We start from the raw sequence: 18,398 nt of genomic DNA, 5'->3' as shown, positions 1-18,398 counted from the left end.
TATATCATACAATGTGTTTACATAGAACCTTATGGAAGTTTCCTGGAGTGATTTATGCTTAGGTCAGCGGACGACGCGTCGTCGTCGTCTCGATCGAACCGTCGTATGCTCATATCGATTTGGCGAGCGATACATTGTTGTAATTAATTTGCAAACGTAAGCGTTGGGATACGAACGATAGCACGTTCGTCGCGTATGTAGAATTGGCTCGTTTTGCACTACACCTTTCCCCTTTTTCAGAAGAATGGCGTAGCTATTCTGATCAAGCATCACTTAAAGAATCTTTTACAATATATTTTGTTACATTTTTATGATTCGGTTTTTATGTACTTGTATTTCTTTTTTGTTGGAAATATCGATTATTTTACAATGTATATTGTCAACTTCTTTAATTTTGAATGGACCTATAAAATGTGGCTCAAACTTTTTCCTATTTTCGTTTGATAAATACACCAAATCTCCTACAGAAACATCTATTGGATTTAAGTTATTATTCAAATTTTGTGTTCGTTTGATTTTTTGTTCTATTAAAATTTTCCTAGCTATTTCGCTTGATTTTTGCAGTTTGAATTTTAACTCTGTGTAGTATTCGTCCAAATTATATATCGGTTCTGGTGTAACTTTTTGCATATCCTGAGGAAGTTTGGCTTTTCTACCGAATACAAGTTCAAAAGGTGTATATTCGGTATCGGTGTGAGCAGTAGTGTTATAGGTAAATTCATAAAATTTAGTCCACTCATCCCAATCATTGTGGTGTACGTTGGAAAAATTTCGTAGGTATTCGTTTAAACACCTATGATTTCTTTCTAGTGCTCCAATGGATTGTGGATGGTAAGCAGTTGAGAATGTTTGTTTAAAATTAAGTATTTTACTAATCTGCTTAAGTACTTCGTTCTTGAACTCTGTACCTTGGTCAGATTTTAACTCTAAAAATGATCCATAGATAAGTATAAAATTCTGCACCAAAGCTTTCGCAATGGTATCAGCTTCCTTATTTTCTAATGGTATAATTACAACATATTTGGTTAAATCGTCTTGCAATGTTATGCAATAACGATTGTTTTTCGCAGTTCTTGGTAACGGACCTACTGTGTCAATCGAGATAATATCGAATGGTTTACAAGGTGTAGTTGTTACCAAAGATTCTTCTTTTGTCCGTTTTGTTACTTTGTTCATTTTACAAAGTTTGCAGGCCTTTACAAACTTCGTAATCGAACTTCTCATGCCTTTCCAAAAGTAAAGGTCTCTGAGTTTGAGATAAAGCCGGTTTTGTCCAATATGACCACCTGTTGGAGTCATATGGAAGTCATGTAGGATGTTATTGATCTCTTCAGAATTCGTCAATTCTTTCGGAGGGCGATATAGTATTAGTTCGAATTTACGGATGACGTCTAGAGCGATCCGTTTAAAATCTTGTAGTGGTATATGTTTTAAAATATCTTCTTGTGTCGACATTGCAATTTTTCTATTTTCCAATATTTTATTCATCTCTGAAAGAGCAAACTCTAGCGTCTGACTTTCATTTTCGTGAATAATATCTCTTTCAAGCGTTATTAAAGTTTTGCGCATATTTTCATTCATTAATTTTATAATAATCATTCCATTTTGCATGCATATTTTCATTTTATTCAATTTTTTAATGTCTGCCGGCGATTCTGTTTCATAGACAAGAAGGTGATCAAGCTTCTTTTTTTGTGAAACAGTTTTTGTTTTGTCAATTTTGTGTTGATTTTTGGTCATAGATCTAGTATGGACCATGAGAATTGATTTTGATTTAATATCATCTGAAGTTATAATTCTGGATAATGCATCTGCACCAACATTATTACTTCCTTTGATATATTGTATTTCGAAGTCATAATCTTCAAGATCTAAACGCATCTGGGTTAACTTTTTGGTAGGTTCTTTCATACCAAAGAGATACACCAGAGGGCGATGATCTGTTCTGATCATGAATCTTCTTCCATACAGATATGGTTTGAAATGATCGATGGCCCAGTGTATGGCAATCATTTCTTGTATTATTGTATGTTTTTTCGTGTCTGCATTGCTAAATGCTTTACTGGCATAAGCAATGGGTAAGTCATTTCCGTCAAAATTTTGTGACAACACCGCACCGCATCCAATGTTCGAAGCATCCGTTGTCAATACGAATTGTTTTGTAAAATCAGGATATTTAAGAATTGGTGGGTTTAATAATTTTTCCTTAAGAGCTTCAAAAGCTGCCTGACAATCATTTGACCACGTAAACTTTATATCCTTCTTTAATAAATTGTTTAACGGCCTAGCAAGTTGCGCAAAATTTGGCACAAACTTCCTATAATAATTACAAAAGGCCACAAACCTACGAACGTCATCTGCGTTAGTTGGTTTGGGATATTTTTTTATTACATCAAATTTTGAATTATCTGGGAGAATTCCATTATCTGAAATTTTATGGCCTAAGTAAGTTACTTCTGCCTTAAAAAATTGACATTTTTCGGGATTGAGTTTCAAATTATACTGTCTCAATCTTTCAAAAACTCGCTTTAAATTGTTAAGATGATGATTTATAGAGCATCCTATGACAACTATATCATCAATGTATACGAATGCACATTCAGGTGTTAAACCTGCCATGGCAATCGTCATCATGCGCTGGAAACTATTTGGGCTTATATTGAGTCCAAATGGTAAGCGCGTAAAAGCATAATGCCCAGAGGGTGTTGAAAATGCCGTATATTTTCTGGAATCAAAATCTAGAGGAATTTGATGAAATCCTGCCATCAAATCCAGAGTACTGAAGTATTTAGCTCTACCTAGTTGATCCAAAATAGTATCGATTCTAGGTAGGGGAAATCTGTCAGCCAAAATTTTTTTATTCAGCTGTCTGAAATCGACAACTAGTCTCCATTTTTTCTCACTGCTGCTCGACTTTTTGGGTACCAACAGAATTGGTGAATTGTAAGCCGAGACTGAGTGTTCAATCACATCATTTTTCAACAAATTTTGGAATTGAGATTCAATCTCCTCATTGTGCGCGTGTATATTCCTATAATTTGGGATGTATACAGGCACGTTATCTGAAAGTTCTATATTTTGTGAATAGAAGTTGTTAGTAGTGAGGTTATCTTCTCCTAACGCAAAAATATCATTGTATTCGTGAATTAAATTTTCAAAAGGTTCCTTGGCTGATGCTGGTAGTTCTGAAACATTAATTTTTGATCTTATTTGATCAGTTCGGTCGGAAATATTACCGTTTTTATTGACATTTGCTACGATAAAATTCTTCAGAGGTTTCATCATAGGCTTAAAATCTTTTATAAGTACTGCTTTATCAGTAGTATTTATAAATTTAACGTATTTTGTTGATGGTGACGTCAATGTATTGCCACAGAAAATCCCTGGTTGGATTTCTTCGGCACACACTAACATATCTTCATTCAAATTTAAATCATTTATTTTTCTTACAACTTCGCAACGTTCAGGAAGTATGAATCCTCCATTGAAGTTGTCTTCAATGGGAATGTTAACTTCCTCATTATTGCATCGAATGTTCAAAATCCAGGATTCATAATCAATACTGCATTTAAATGCAGTTAAAAAGTCTCGTCCCAATATCCCATCAGTAAATATTGGAAAATTTTCTTCAACTATTTGGAACTCATGTTCCAATGTAATGGTATTTTGGAATGTTAGTTGTGTCACAGCTGATGCAACAGTTTCAATTTTATTTTCTGATATTCCAGAGATCATACATCTTCGATCTCGATTTATCAGTTGATCATGCAATATATTATTTAATTTGAATATAGAAACGTCAGCACCTGAATCGACCATAAAGGTACATGTAGAATTTGATATTCCAATATGTGCCTTTATGAAATTTGATGCTGATGGGTTTATTGTGAAAAGCGTTGAATTTGGCCTAAAAAATTTTGTGGCTGTTGAGTGTTTTGATGTTGCGTTGTTGGTTGTGGAGCGTTTGTTGCTTGTTGGGGTAACTGAGGTGTCTGACCACTTTCACTGTTCGTATAATAAATACGGGACTGAGAATGTCCTCTATATGGTCTTCTACCACGTGAAGAATAGAAATTTGCACTATGTCCTCGGTTTTGATATCGGCCTTGGAAATTTCCACGAGAATTGCCTCTGAAATTTCCACGATAGTTACCTCTGTTTCCTCTATAGTGGCCTCTGTCGAAAAAACTTCTATCTCCTCTGATGTGTCCACGATGTACTTGACCTCGTTGGACAAACATCAGTTGAGAGTGGTTGGCATTAGAAGAACTTTTCTCATTTTCTACAGTTTTCTCGATGGCCGCAGACAAGGTTTTAAATTCTGCTGCCTTTAATAAGATTTTTGTTTCTGGGTTTTTCACTCCTGTGTAAAGAGCTTTTACCCCTTGTTTAATTGCCATTTTTTGGGCTGTATCAACTGGTATTTTCTCAGCAATGTATGCTCTTTCGAGCTGCTGAGTGAGTTTCTCGACGCTATCTGTAAATTTGTTAATGTCTCCTATTTGTTTCAAATCTTGAAGCTTTGCAACAAAAACATCAGGTGATGTTTTTGATGTACATTTTGCTTCTAATTCATTGATTATCTCATCGAAATTTCGTGGATTTTCACCTACTGCTGCTCTTGCTTTTCCAGATAGTTTCGATAGTACTACCTGTACGGCTGCAACGGTATTATCATTAGTCAGAATTGTCTTTCCTGCTTTAAGAGCAGAGATAAAGCTTGATAAATTATCATTTGATCCATCGTATGATGGAATCAAAGATGAGATTGTTTTGATTGTTTCAATAATATTAGCCATTTCTTCCTCCTGATATTCTTCTTCTAACTCTTCTTTTTCCCCTTCTACTCTGTCTTCTTCTTCTACTTCTTCTTCTTCTTTTTCGATTGTTCCTGCTTCTTCTACTTTACTTTCTTCTACCCCTGATTCTAGTGCTGTCCGTGAAATTCCTAATTGTTCGTTCTCGTTTAGTAATGTCAATGATTGGTTGATTTTTCCACAAATTTCTGTACCCTTTTTTATAACTGCCTCATTTTGCAGATCTTTATTAGTTTTTAGAATGTTTTTAAGCCTTTTCTTCAAATCACTTAAATATTTCACCTTTTGTAGTCGCGTTTCCTCTGAAAATCGGTTGTACTTTTTCAAACTTTCCAAATATTTATTAGAAATTTCATTTATTTGGAAAAATTCGTCCATTGAAATTAATTAAAATCTTCTATGAGGTAAATTGAAGGAGGTTTCCATGTTTAATTTTACCTTATCTTGAAGTCGGAGCAGGATCAGGTGACACCCAGCTGGCACGGCCCCTATTGTCGCTAGGTCGTTGGTATCTTATTTTTGTTGCTCGAGGTTTAATGCTTGCCTTCAGTTGCATAGCCAGCATTTTAACCTCATCCACTGGTATTTTTACGCGTGCGCCCCACTGGCGCATGTTTTCGTCTGAACGGTTGACGTTTAGTGGTATATATTCAATACCATCTTTTTTCACTTTTTGTCCAGTAGATTTTTGTGTGGTTTTTACTTTTTCAATTACACTTTTTAGTTTTTGTTCACTTGTCGGTGCACCTTTTACTTGTTGTTCATTTCTTGGTCCGAATTTTCTTACGAGTTCTTCTCTTTTTCGGCTTACTTCTTCTAATATTAGGCCATGGTAAGCCTGCACATTTGAGGTACGATTTTTCTTCATTTCACTTTATTTTTCTTTGTCAATGTTTTAAACTTTGCTTAATGTTTCTGAGGATTTGCATCCTTTTTCGAAAGCTCTGCGCCTGACGTGTTTTGCGTGCCATTTGTAGGCAGTCACAGATAGTTGTATAATATTAAGAGCAAGAAGGATCCACAATTTTATGGCATGTTCTTCATGCAGGATACTGTGATCTTCTAGCTGGTTCACTATATTCACTTGTGGGTCGCCGCTGATTGATGTTGTTTTGGACTGTTGTTTTCCCATCACGAGTTACGCAATCACTTTGAAAATTTCAGCAAGCGTTCCTTAACGAATCACACAGTCACAGAATTTTCCTCGGAGAAGGTTCGGCCACTTGGCACGGTCAGCCATGTAATGCCGTGTCTTATTGAACAGCACTCGGCGGTGATATCGATTAAGAACGACGTTATGCGTTGAGGTCCGAAGACCAAATTGAACTGATTTATTCGGCCTGGGAAGACCCCTTTTATAGGGCCAGCCAGACTGCCAAAAGTATATCATACAATGTGTTTACATAGAACCTTATGGAAGTTTCCTGGAGTGATTTATGCTTAGGTCAGCGGACGACGCGTCGTCGTCGTCTCGATCGAACCGTCGTATGCTCATATCGATTTGGCGAGCGATACATTGTTGTAATTAATTTGCAAACGTAAGCGTTGGGATACGAACGATAGCACGTTCGTCGCGTATGTAGAATTGGCTCGTTTTGCACTACAAAAGACTTAATTAAGTTTCAAGAAGACAAAGCATGTTACAAATATCACCTCTAACAACACATCACGGCGCGAAACTTAAACTTGATCACTCCTGCCTCTTCCACTAGCCAGAACGAAGTGATCGGTTCAAGCATAAGCGTAAATAGGTCATAGCTCTAGGGGGGGCCAAGGCCATTTCGATATAGATTTTTTATACTGAAAAGATATCTTTCGCCTGAATTGCGCGATTTTTTTCCGAAATGGATTATTCGGGAGGGGGCCAGGCCCCCCCTGGCCACCCCCTATTTACGCCAATGGGTTCAAGTCCTTGATGCCTCAGATAAGTCGCGAAATGCAATAATTATCTTCCATCAAATCTGAAATATTTCCCGAGAGAAATATCGCAGATATCTTCGTATCCACGCTCGCAAAATATTCAAGGTCAGGGGGAGGAGGTATTGGATGGAGCAACGATCAAGATGCTCTAGCCGTTACGGGTGTGCTGACAATATAGCAGAGCTAAATGATTGTAGTCTGTTCTTAACAGTGGTTGGAAACTAACTATCTTTATTAAACAAATTATAACATAAGTCATCTTCTCAAGGCTTACTGTGACTTCTCCAATACTCCTCCTTAAGCCGCAGTGATACCCATCATGGATCTGCTTCCTTCAAATTTCACTCTCTGTAGTGGCTTGGTAAGTCCGTCAGCCACCTGGTCTTCGGTACACACATAGGATAAGTTGACGATTCCTTGCTCCAATGCGTCCCGAATATAATGATGTCGTATATCAATATGTTTCGTGCGCGGGTTGTATCCTCCATTCTTGGCTATTGCGATGCAACTTTGATTATCACACCGGATTTCAATTGGTTTCGATCTTCCGAACTGCATGGACATGCCGCTCCACCAAGATGCTTCTTGTACAGCTGCAGACAGCGACATATATTCAGCCTCACATGTTGATAACGCCACCGTTGGTTGCTTCTTACAGGACCATGATATCGCTCCTCCTTGCGCCATGAAAATATAGCCACTTGTAGACTTACGTTCATCCGGATCTGAACCCCAGTCCGCATCACAATATCCGATGATGTCTGAATCTGCCTGCTTGATGTACTTTATTCTGCTTGCTGATGTCCCACGAAGATAGCGCATCAGGTGTTTCACCGCTTGCCAATGTTTCCATCCTGGATTTGCATTGTATCGGCTCAGTATGTTGACGGCATACAGAATATCCGGCCGCGTGCTTTGGGCCAGATACATCAAACATCCAATCGCTTCTTGATAGGGTACATTCTTCATCGACTCTGTTTCCGCTTCAGGTTTCCCAGACATTTCTTTCGTTAACTTCTCACTTGCATTCATCGGAACCTTCACCGGCTTACAATTGCTCATGTCGAAACGCTTCAAAACACCTTCGATGTATGCTTCCTGATCCAGCGATATCCCATCGTCCGTTACTTCTATCCGCATTCCGAGGCAGTGTCTTGCTTGACCCAAATCCTTCATCCGAAAACGCTTTCCAAGTTGTTGCTTCAGCTCGTTCTTCCACTCCTCATCGTTGCTGAATATCATCAGATCATCGACGTAAATGGCTACTATCAGGATTTTCCCATCTTTGATTCTGGTGTAGACGCAAGGATCGAACTTGGAAGGGAGTAGACCGAACTTCTTTAGTGCCGCATCCAGCTTCTGGTTCCAAACTCGGCTTGCTTGCTTGAGACCATACAAAGCTTTATTGAGTTTGCAGACCTTGGACTTCTCCTTCGGATCAATGAAACACGGCGGTTGTTCCATATAGATGTCTTCTTCAAGTTCTCCTTGCAAGAAAGCTGTGATTGCGTCCATTTGGTCCACGTTGAGATTGTGTTTCACCGCCAAAGCAAACAGGTACCGCAACGAACTATACCGGACCACGGGGGCATACGTCTCCTCATAATCCACCCCCTTTCGCTGCGAGTAGCCTTTTATCACAAGGCGGGCTTTGTGACGAACCAATCTTCCATCCGAGTCATGCTTGGTTTTAAACACCCACTTGCATTTAATCGCTTTCCGTCCAGCCGGCAATTCGGATAAACTCCACGTCTCGTTGTCCATCAGTGCATCGAACTCCTCTTGCATTGCTTGTTTCCAGTGGTGCCTATCACTACGCTGCAACGCTTCATGATGCGTCAACGGATCGTTTCCAGAATCATCCACCTCGCAAGATGCCACTGCTACATGGCCAACGTCATCATCGGATCCATCATCACGATCGCCGTCCGACAAACTTTGGAAGCTTGTGTCGTCCTCGGAAGTCTCAGCGATTTCCTGTGAAATTTTGATACCAGGAAGACCAGTTCTATCAACGGAAAAATGTTTATACTTGCCTGGCAAGACGTGCTCCCGTCCACTTCGCCTCAACACCTGTGACCGAGGTGGTTGTGAAACTGGTCGCGGAGGGAGCACAAGATCGGTCAGCGGTTCAACAGTAACATTCTCACTGCTTGATGCCTCGCCGTAATCCTTATCGTCATCATCGTCGTCGTCGGGGTGAACTTCTTGCCGTTGGAATTCGGTTTGCAGGGGAACCTCACCTGGCTGCTCCAAGTCCAAACGTATAACTGCTTGTCGTTCAACTGCAGCGCCAAGTGCTTCAGTACCTTCTTTCACAATGGCCGAAACACCTTCGTCAAGGAACACCACTTCACGGCTGATGATTGTTGATCTCGTCTTAGGGTCATACAGACGGTAACCTTTTGTTTCTTCGTCAAAACCAGTGAGTAGGCATTCACGAGATTTGGCATCCCATTTCTTCCTTTTCTGCTTCGGTATTTGCACCATTGCCCTTGTTCCAAAAACACGCACGTGTGACAAATTTGGTTTTCTTCCAGTCCAAGCTTCTTCGGGGGTAACCTTGTGTCCCTTGGTTGGTGACCGGTTGATCAAATAAATAGCCGTGGACACGGCCTCGGCCCAAAAACTTTTTGGAAGTCCTGCCTCGTACAACATACAGCGTGCTTTTTCTACGATGGTCCTATTTGCACGTTCCGCCATCCCATTCTGTTCCGGAGTGTAGTCGTTGGTCCTTTCATGACGGATGCCATTCGAACTCAGATATTGCTGGAAGCCTCGATTTGTGTACTCCTTACCGTTATCCGTTCTAATGGTCTTCAATTTCTTGCCGCTCTGACGCTCCGCCAACGCGTGGAAATTTTTGAACGCACCAAGTACTTCATCTTCTGATTTGGTCTTGAGGAAATATACAGTCATCCGCCTTGTTTTGTCATCGATGAAGGATACATAGAAACGATTTCCGCCGTGGGAGTTCACCTCCATCGGACCGCTAATGTCCGAGTGCACCAGTCCCAGTATTTCCGAAGCTCGTGTTCCATTCGATCCAAACGGTAATCTTGATTGCTTCCCCATTGGACAAACTCGACAATCCTTCATTTCCTTCGCGCTGACCTTCATTCCATCTACAACACCATTTGCAAGGGTCTCAACATTCCTGACACTGAGGTGGCCTAGGCGCTTGTGCCACAGCTCTAGACTTCCAACACCATCGCGAGTAGCGCCACAAACCATGACATTGCCTCTACGTTGCGTCTGTTCTAGTTTGAACTGGTTGTTTTCATGCTTACCGGTTGCCACCACCACTCCATCGCCGTTATAAACTTCGCAGCCGGTGTCACGGAACGTTACCGAATATCCTTTTTCAACAATCTTGCTAATGGACAACAGATTCGCCGTTAACTCTGGGATGAGCTGAACATCACTGACCGCTACACATTCTTGACCGCTACAAATCGGCCAAAGCTTGGCCTTACCGCTGGCTACAATATCCATTGTTCCACCATTGGCAGCTACGACCTTCCCATTTCCTTCGCCGAGTTCTTCCAGCAAACTTTCGTCACTTGTCATGTGTGCGTAGGCAGCAGAATCAAAAATCCAGTCAGAAGCATCCGCTTTCTTGAACGTAGACAGCACAGCACAGAACGTCTCACCTTTCCTTGCGTTTGAATCCTTTCAGTCCCGAGCTATGTGTCCAAACTTCTGGCACTTCCGGCATTTTGGACCTTTGGCTTGCACTGGGGTGGGTTGAGGTTTCTGCTTGTTTCTTCCTGGGTTACGTTTGTTCGTCGCTAAGGCTTGATTGCGGTAATGGTTGCTTGACAACGGTTGTTCCTGGAGAAGTTTGGTCTTGATGTAATCGCCCGTAATGTTCACGCCCGAATTTTCTAGCGCCATGATCATTGGCCGGTAATCTTCAGGGAGGCCAGCCAACAGAATCATGCCAATCCACAGGTCCGGAATCTTGAAGCCAACGCCATTTAGTTGATGCGACGTCGTCATTACTTGATTCACATATTCTTCCATACTTCCACAGGAACCGAGATCGGACTTGATAAGCTTGTGCAGAAGACCAACTTGACGAGACAGTCCACGATCTTCAAAAGCCTTCTCCAGCTTGTCCCACGCCAGCTGAGCAGTCTCCGCATCCTCCAGATGAACGTAAATGATCGGGTCAACCAAAAGAATCAGCTTCAGTTTGGCACGTAGGTCTTTCTGCTCGTCCACTTGTTCGAAAGTTCCATCCTCCTTCTGCTTCGGCTTGACTGTGTCCCACAATCCTTCCAGTTGAAGACACGTCTTCGCGGCAAACTTCCAAGATGCCCAATTGGCTCGACCGGTCAGTCTTTCTATTGACGGCATACTTGAAAAACCGGACTGGGGATTTCCAGCACTTCCGCCTTGAGAGAATCCAGATGAACTTGATAACGACATTTTGAATTAGATGCTCAGGCCCATAACCTATAGCAGAGCTAAATGATTGTAGTCTGTTCTTAACAGTGGTTGGAAACTAACTATCTTTATTAAACAAATTATAACATAAGTCATCTTCTCAAGGCTTACTGTGACTTCTCCAATAGACAACTGTGAGCTTTCGCATCTGGCAGCACAAAGCACCGCCTGCTGCGACGGCGCGATTCCCTTGCGCGCCATTCAATGTGTGCTTTCATTCAGTGAAACGCCATTCATGTGTGAACACGTTCGTGGTCGATTAGCTCTAGTATTTTAATTAATAAAGTTATTTCTCTACAGTAGTTTCCTGCACTATAGTTTCCGCTGTTTATAGAAAGAACGGCCCAATAGGTTATGGTCCCGGTAGTGTAGTGGAAGCTGTAGGAACAATCTTCCGGTGGAATCGAAGTTGCATCTCGTGGGAATTTTTTTTTTTCGGTTCGGTAGCGACGACGCGTGTGTGTGAGAAGCAACATGGCGGACGTAAAAGTATCGTTCGAAAAATTGAATGACAATAATTTCGCGGTGTGGAAGTTCAAGATGGAACTTTTCCTGGTGAAGGAGGAACTGTTCAGTGTTGTGGTGGAAGACAAGCCCGGTACGCCGACGGCCGACTGGACCCTGAAGGACGGGAAAGCTCGGGCCATGATCGGTCTGGCTGTGGAGGATACGCAACTCGTGCACATCATCAGGAAGACGACTGCAAAGGAGATGTGGGACTCGTTGAAGAAAATTCATGAAGAGTCGTCACTGTCATCTACTTTGCACGTGCTGCGAAAATTGTGCTCGATGCGGCTATCGGAAGAGGGCAATTTGATGGACCATCTGAACGACATGACGGCATTGCACAATCAGTTGGAAGTGATGGGGGAAGGACTAAAGGACAGAGTGTTTATGGCGTTAATTCTTTCGAGCCTTCCGATGTCGTACGGTAGCCTCATTAACGTGATTGAGAGTCGACCGGAGGCGGAAGTGACTGTCGAATTTGTGAAGAGCAAATTGCGCGAAGAATGGCGTCGACGACAAGTGTGTGGGGGTGATGCGGAGAGCAGTGAAAAGGCTCTGAAGATAATGAGTGGCAAAAACAGATTCGAAAAGAAGAAGAAAAGTGTTGTGTGCCATCATTGTCACCAGCCCGGACATTTCCAACGTGACTGTCCGAAGAGGAAGGAGCAGTCGGACAAAGACAAAGTGAAAGACACGGGAAAAGCGAACATGGTAGCTGAAGTGTCCAGTGGAGTGATGGAAATGTGTTTGGTCGCGGCGACTCCGTGCGAGTCCGGAAAGTGGTACCTGGATTCCGGAGCGACCTCGCATATGACGAGTGACGTGAAGCTGCTGAACAACGTAGATCGAAGCAAGAGTGCGGAAATCTGTCTGGCCGACGGAACCTGCATCAAGTCCGGTGGTTCTGGAACCGGAAAGGTGGCGTCGATAACGGGAAGTGGCGTCCGGATGAACGTTACGCTGAACGACGTGTACCACGTACCGTCCCTCGCAGGTAACTTGCTGTCCGTAGGTAAGATTTGTGATCTTGGGTACAGTGTAGTATTCGAGAAAACGGGTTGTCGAGTCCTTCGTGACAAAGAAGCAGTCCTGGTAGGCGAGAGGAGCGGTGGGTTATACCGACTGAAGCAGTTCCCGGAGCAAGCACTGGCGTCGACTGTGAACCATCCAGAATTGTGCGAGCATTTGTGGCATCGTAGGCTCGGTCATCGTGATCCGGAAGCAGTAGCGAAGATAGTGCGACACGAATTGGGATTCGGTCTGAAGTTTCAGAAGTGCAGTGTGAATTGCGTTTGCGGCGTTTGTTTGAAAGGGAAGATGAGTCGGAGTTCGTTTCCGAAGCAGTCCCAGAGTAAATCGTCAGCGGTCGGAGATCTTGTGCACTCGGATGTCGGTGGTCCAATGGAAGTTGCCACACCCAGCGGTAATCGATTCTACGTTACTCTGGTGGACGACTATAGCGGTTACACGGTGGTATATTTGTTGAAGGCGAAGTCAGAAGTTGATATGAAAGTGCGTGAGTATTGCAGTCTGGTGAAGAATCAGTTCGGCCGGTATCCTCGTATCATTCGTACGGACGGAGGAGGAGAATACTCGAGCACGGCGTTCAAGCAGTTTTTGGCCGAGAACGGGATCGTCTTGCAGCAAACCGCACCGTACTCGCCGCAGCAAAACGGTAAAGCGGAGAGGAAGAATCGGTACGAAGTCGAAATGGTTCGTTGTTTGCTTCTCGAGTCGGGCTTGGACAAGAGGTATTGGGGTGAGGCTTTGAACACGGCGAACTATTTGCAAAATCGTCTTCCGTCGTCGGTTCGTGAGAAGACACCGTACGAGTTGTGGCACGGCAAGAAACCGTCGTATGTTCATCTGCGCGTTTTCGGTTCGGAGGCGTACGTTCATGTGCCGAAGGAGAAACGAAGAAAGTTGGATCCGAAAGCAGTGAAGTTGGTCTTCATCGGTTACGCGGAGGGGAGGAAAGCATATCGTTTCCTGAATCCCGAGAACAATACGGTCCTGATTAGTCGTGATGCGAAGTTCGTGGAAGTGCGTGAAGAAGTGCCCCACGGGCGCCAGGAGGGACTGGAATCTCCTGAGAACAAAGTAGAAGAGTTAGTGGTTCCTGAAATGAAGAAAGAAGAAGTTATTATTTCGCTTGAGGGGAAGAAAATTGAAGAAATTGTTCCAGTACCCGGAGCGGAAGAAAGTAGTGATGAAGAAGAACCGGATGAAGAGCAGTTGGACGTTTCCGAGTATTCAGTAGCGTCTGAAGGTTCATTCCATGGTTTTCCGATGGACGAAATCGCAAGAAGGTCTCAACGGTCAACGAAGGGTATACCTCCACGGCGTCTGATTGAGGAAATTTTCGTGGCAGGCACTCTTCCCCCAGAGGAGGAGATGGAGCCGAGAATGCTTCAGGAAGCCTTGAGCTGCGAAAAGAGTGCTGAGTGGAGAAGGGCCATGATGGAAGAGCTGCGGTCTCACGAGGAGAACGGAACGTGGAAGCTGGTGGACCCCCCGCCTGGACGGAAACCAGTTGGGTGCAAGTGGGTCTACAAGATCAAACGGAACGCTGCTGGAGAGGCTGTGAAGTACAAGGCTCGTCTGGTCGCCCAGGGTTTCAACCAGAAATACGGGCAGGACTACGACGAGGTGTTTGCACCGGTCATCAAGCAGACGACGCTGCGGACGCTTCTGGCCATCGCATCGAAACGGAACTTGATCCTGAAACACTTCGACGTGAAGACGGCGTATTTGTACGGCACTCTGGAAGAGGAGCTGTATATGCGGCAGCCGGGTGGCTTCGAGATCGCAGGGCAGGAAAGGAAGGTGTGTAAGCTGGTGAAGAGCATTTACGGGCTTAAACAATCGGCTCGGTGCTGGAATCATCGTCTGCATGCTGTGCTTCTGGGGCTCAAATTCAAGCAAAGTCGAGCTGATCCGTGTCTTTACACGAAGGTCGTCAACGGGAGGCGCATCTACTTGTTGGTCTACGTCGACGATATTCTGGTCGGTTGCGACAGCGAGGAGGAGATTGAAAAGATCTACGCAGCCCTGAGCAAGGAGTTCGAGATGGCCAACCTAGGAGACGCGAACTATTTCCTGGGAATGGAAGTTCGGAAGGAAGGTGGTAAGTACGGCATTTCGCTGGAAAGCTACATAGATCGGATCGCTGAAAGATTCGGTCTGGGTAACGCAAAGTGCGCGAAAACCCCGATGGAGGATGGATTCATCAAGACCAGGGAAGAAAGTCCTCCGTTGAAAACGAACACGCAATACAGGAGTCTGGTGGGTGCGTTGCTGTACGTTGCTGTCTGCGCGAGACCGGATATCGCTGCAAGTGTGTCCATTTTGGGGAGAAGCGTGTGTGCACCAATGGAAGCCGATTGGGTGGCAGCCAAACGAGTGGTCCGCTACCTGAAAGGTACAAAGGATTGGCAGTTACGATACGGAGATTCTGAAGGCAAGCTGGTTGGTTATGCGGATGCGGACTGGGCGGGTGATTTGAAGTCTCGCAAGTCTACGACCGGTATTGTGTTCATGTACGCCGGAGGAGCGATTTCGTGGACAAGCCGTCTGCAGGATTTCGTGACACTATCGTCAATGGAATCGGAATACGTGGCTTTGAGCGAGGCAAGCCAAGAGGCAGTTTGGCTTCTGAAACTTTTTGAGGACTTCGGCGAACCTTCGTTCAAACCAGTGACGCTGTGGGAGGACAACCAGAGCTGCATCAAGTTCGTCAGTTCTGAACGGACAACCAAGCGTTCCAGACACATCGAGACCCGTCAGTGTTTCGTGAAGGAGTTGTGCGACGCAGGAATCTTGAAGCTGTTGTACTGTTCCACTGAGGAAATGACTGCGGATCTGCTCACCAAGGCACTTGGGCAGATAAAGCTTCGGAAGTTCGCTGGTATGGTAGGACTGACCGGCGGAGATCGTTGAGGAGGAGTATTGGATGGAGCAACGATCAAGATGCTCTAGCCGTTACGGGTGTGCTGACAACTGTGAGCTTTCGCATCTGGCAGCACAAAGCACCGCCTGCTGCGACGGCGCGATTCCCTTGCGCGCCATTCAATGTGTGCTTTCATTCAGTGAAACGCCATTCATGTGTGAACACGTTCGTGGTCGATTAGCTCTAGTATTTTAATTAATAAAGTTATTTCTCTACAGTAGTTTCCTGCACTATAGTTTCCGCTGTTTATAGAAAGAACGGCCCAATAGGAGGGTGGTCTGCATCGGAAGTCTTTCGTCATGCGACTCGTCTATATCTCCGACCCAAGAGAGAGTCGCCCCATTCGGCTAAGTTCAACATCCTTTGAATGCAACTTTAGGGGGGTCAATGCACAGCACCGAGCGCGCAATGTCGCAAAAAGTGTTAGCACTATGCCTTTTGGGCCTGCAGGTCACATGTGCGTGTTGGCTATAGTGGTAACTCATTTAACTGTCCGTCTTAAGAGGTGCTACTCGTGAGTTCTAATGAAAGTTCATGCAGAAAGGCGATGTAAATCTTTTAGACTGGTCCAATATTTTATTAATAATTAAGGAGATTCTTTTATAGAAGATTACGAAAAACACTAACTGAACAAATTACATATGTATACCCGTTACAATGAAATATCCCATATTGAAAATACTCGCATAACAGTCCCATCGTGGATTTGTGTGCCCTGTAACACAAAACTGAACAAATTTGAAGTAAACATTATATTTTTCACAGTTACGTATTGAGGTGCAAAGCAATCTGTAAAAGTTTTGATACTATCGAAATATTTGTCAATTTTTCAAAGTTTTACATGGAAGCGAGTTGTCAAACTTCAAACGCTGTTTTCTCAATTCCGCAAATGGGACTGTTATGCGAAGTGGGGCAGAATAAGTCGAACTATAGACTGTTTCAGAAATTATAAATACACTAGCGATTAACTGCCATTTCAATGATGATTAACCTGGGCTTGTTAGGGGAATAGGGTAAAAGCTCCCTTAGTGGAGGTAGTACCAATAGTGGTGGTAGTGCCAATTTAGCACTATTTCGAACAAAAAGCTTGCAAATGACATTTTTAATAGATGCATCATAACTAATTATTAACATTAATTCAGTTTTGTGTTCAGGATTTGCCGAAAAAACCTATTTTAAACAATTATTTTCCTTAAATTTTTTGCTCCTTTGCACCTATAGTGGTGGTAGTGTTCCTATAGTGGTGGGTCCCATAAGAATTCAATGGGATGCGCCACTATAGGAACCAATGTTAAATTTTACCTCCATAATAGGAACCGTGTACCTATAGTTGGTGCAAGTAATTTATTAGCAAAAACTTAAATAAACAATGGTTTTTACATTTTTCCTAGCAAATTCAAGTGAAAAACTACCGATTAACGTTTTCAGAATTTTTATTTTGGGGTATTATCAATTTTATTCAATTATTTTACTACAAGGAGCTACTAATAGCACCACTATTGGTACATTTACCCTATCTGTAAATAAAAAGAAAATCGGGTTAAGTACGGTTCCTTTGAATTCCACTAAGAATTTGCATCCTTTGACAGATACGTATTTCGACCTCAACTGTAAGGTCGTCTTCAGTCGAGTCAAGTACAAGACACTGAAGACGACCTTACAGTTGAGGTCGAAATACGTATCTGTCAAAGGATGCAAATTCTTAGTGGAATTCAAAGAAACCGTACTTAACCCGATTTTCTTTTTATTTGCCATTTCAATTTAAGCATAATATCCAAAAAAGTTTCTTCTAGCTCTTTTAGTAAACATACTAACGAAGCAAATAATACCAATTTTGTTGATGTTTCTAGTAAAAGTTAAAAAAACAGGGCTCTTTAAACTAGATGATTAAAATTTGAAGTTGCACAAAGTGGTCAAAAAAATGAAGCATAGTAGAAAAGAAAAAAATCTCACAGATAAAATATTCAAATCCAAACACAATAAAAATTACTGTATCAATAATAAAAGATATTTCTCGATTGATAAGAGTAATTTTTACTGGAATATTTGATCAAGAACCACCATTACGGGCCTTCTCAATACATAAATTTTTGTTTCAAATTTCTCTACAAAACCAGTAACAACAAACGCTTACCCGTAACGTGGGTAGACCACCTTATAATGGTGCGTTACGGTGTAAGATCTACCATAACCAATTTTGGTTGCGTAATTCTCCAGCTTGGTTAATTTAAATGCAGGAGTATTATAAGATCAAAATTCGCTGTTGTTCAGGTAAATAAAGTTGTTATTGTAATGTAAGTCAATTACAATTCTGTATATCAATATTTAATATTCCAGGTACAATCAATTACCTGTCAACTATATAATAAATTATATTTAAATTACATGGTACTTGGGATATTGGGAGGGGTAGCCTAACCCTCTACTTCCCATGGTTGCTCTAGAGCACCATCGATTTTCGACGAACTCCGGACAAACGGAATTAGATGAATATGATGCAATAATTTTTAGAATATTGTTATAACCTCATAAGGTTAACCCAACTACTAACTACTTGTTTCAATAGTTGAACTATTGATAAACAATCAAAAACCTATTGATTCACAACCAAAATTTTTTTCATTGATTTCGAAAAATTTAGCCAATTTGCAATAACTTTTGTTCTACCACTTTTTTCGGAAACGCTTTTTTGGCATAGTCGTTCAAAGTCGTGGGAAGGAAAGGGCTAAGGAAGCTTGGTTTCTGGACAAATG

Source organism: Aedes albopictus, chromosome 3 (assembly GCF_035046485.1).
Source record: "Aedes albopictus strain Foshan chromosome 3, AalbF5, whole genome shotgun sequence".
Lineage (NCBI taxonomy): Eukaryota > Metazoa > Arthropoda > Insecta > Diptera > Culicidae > Aedes > Aedes albopictus.
This window is presented reverse-complemented; position numbering follows the sequence as displayed.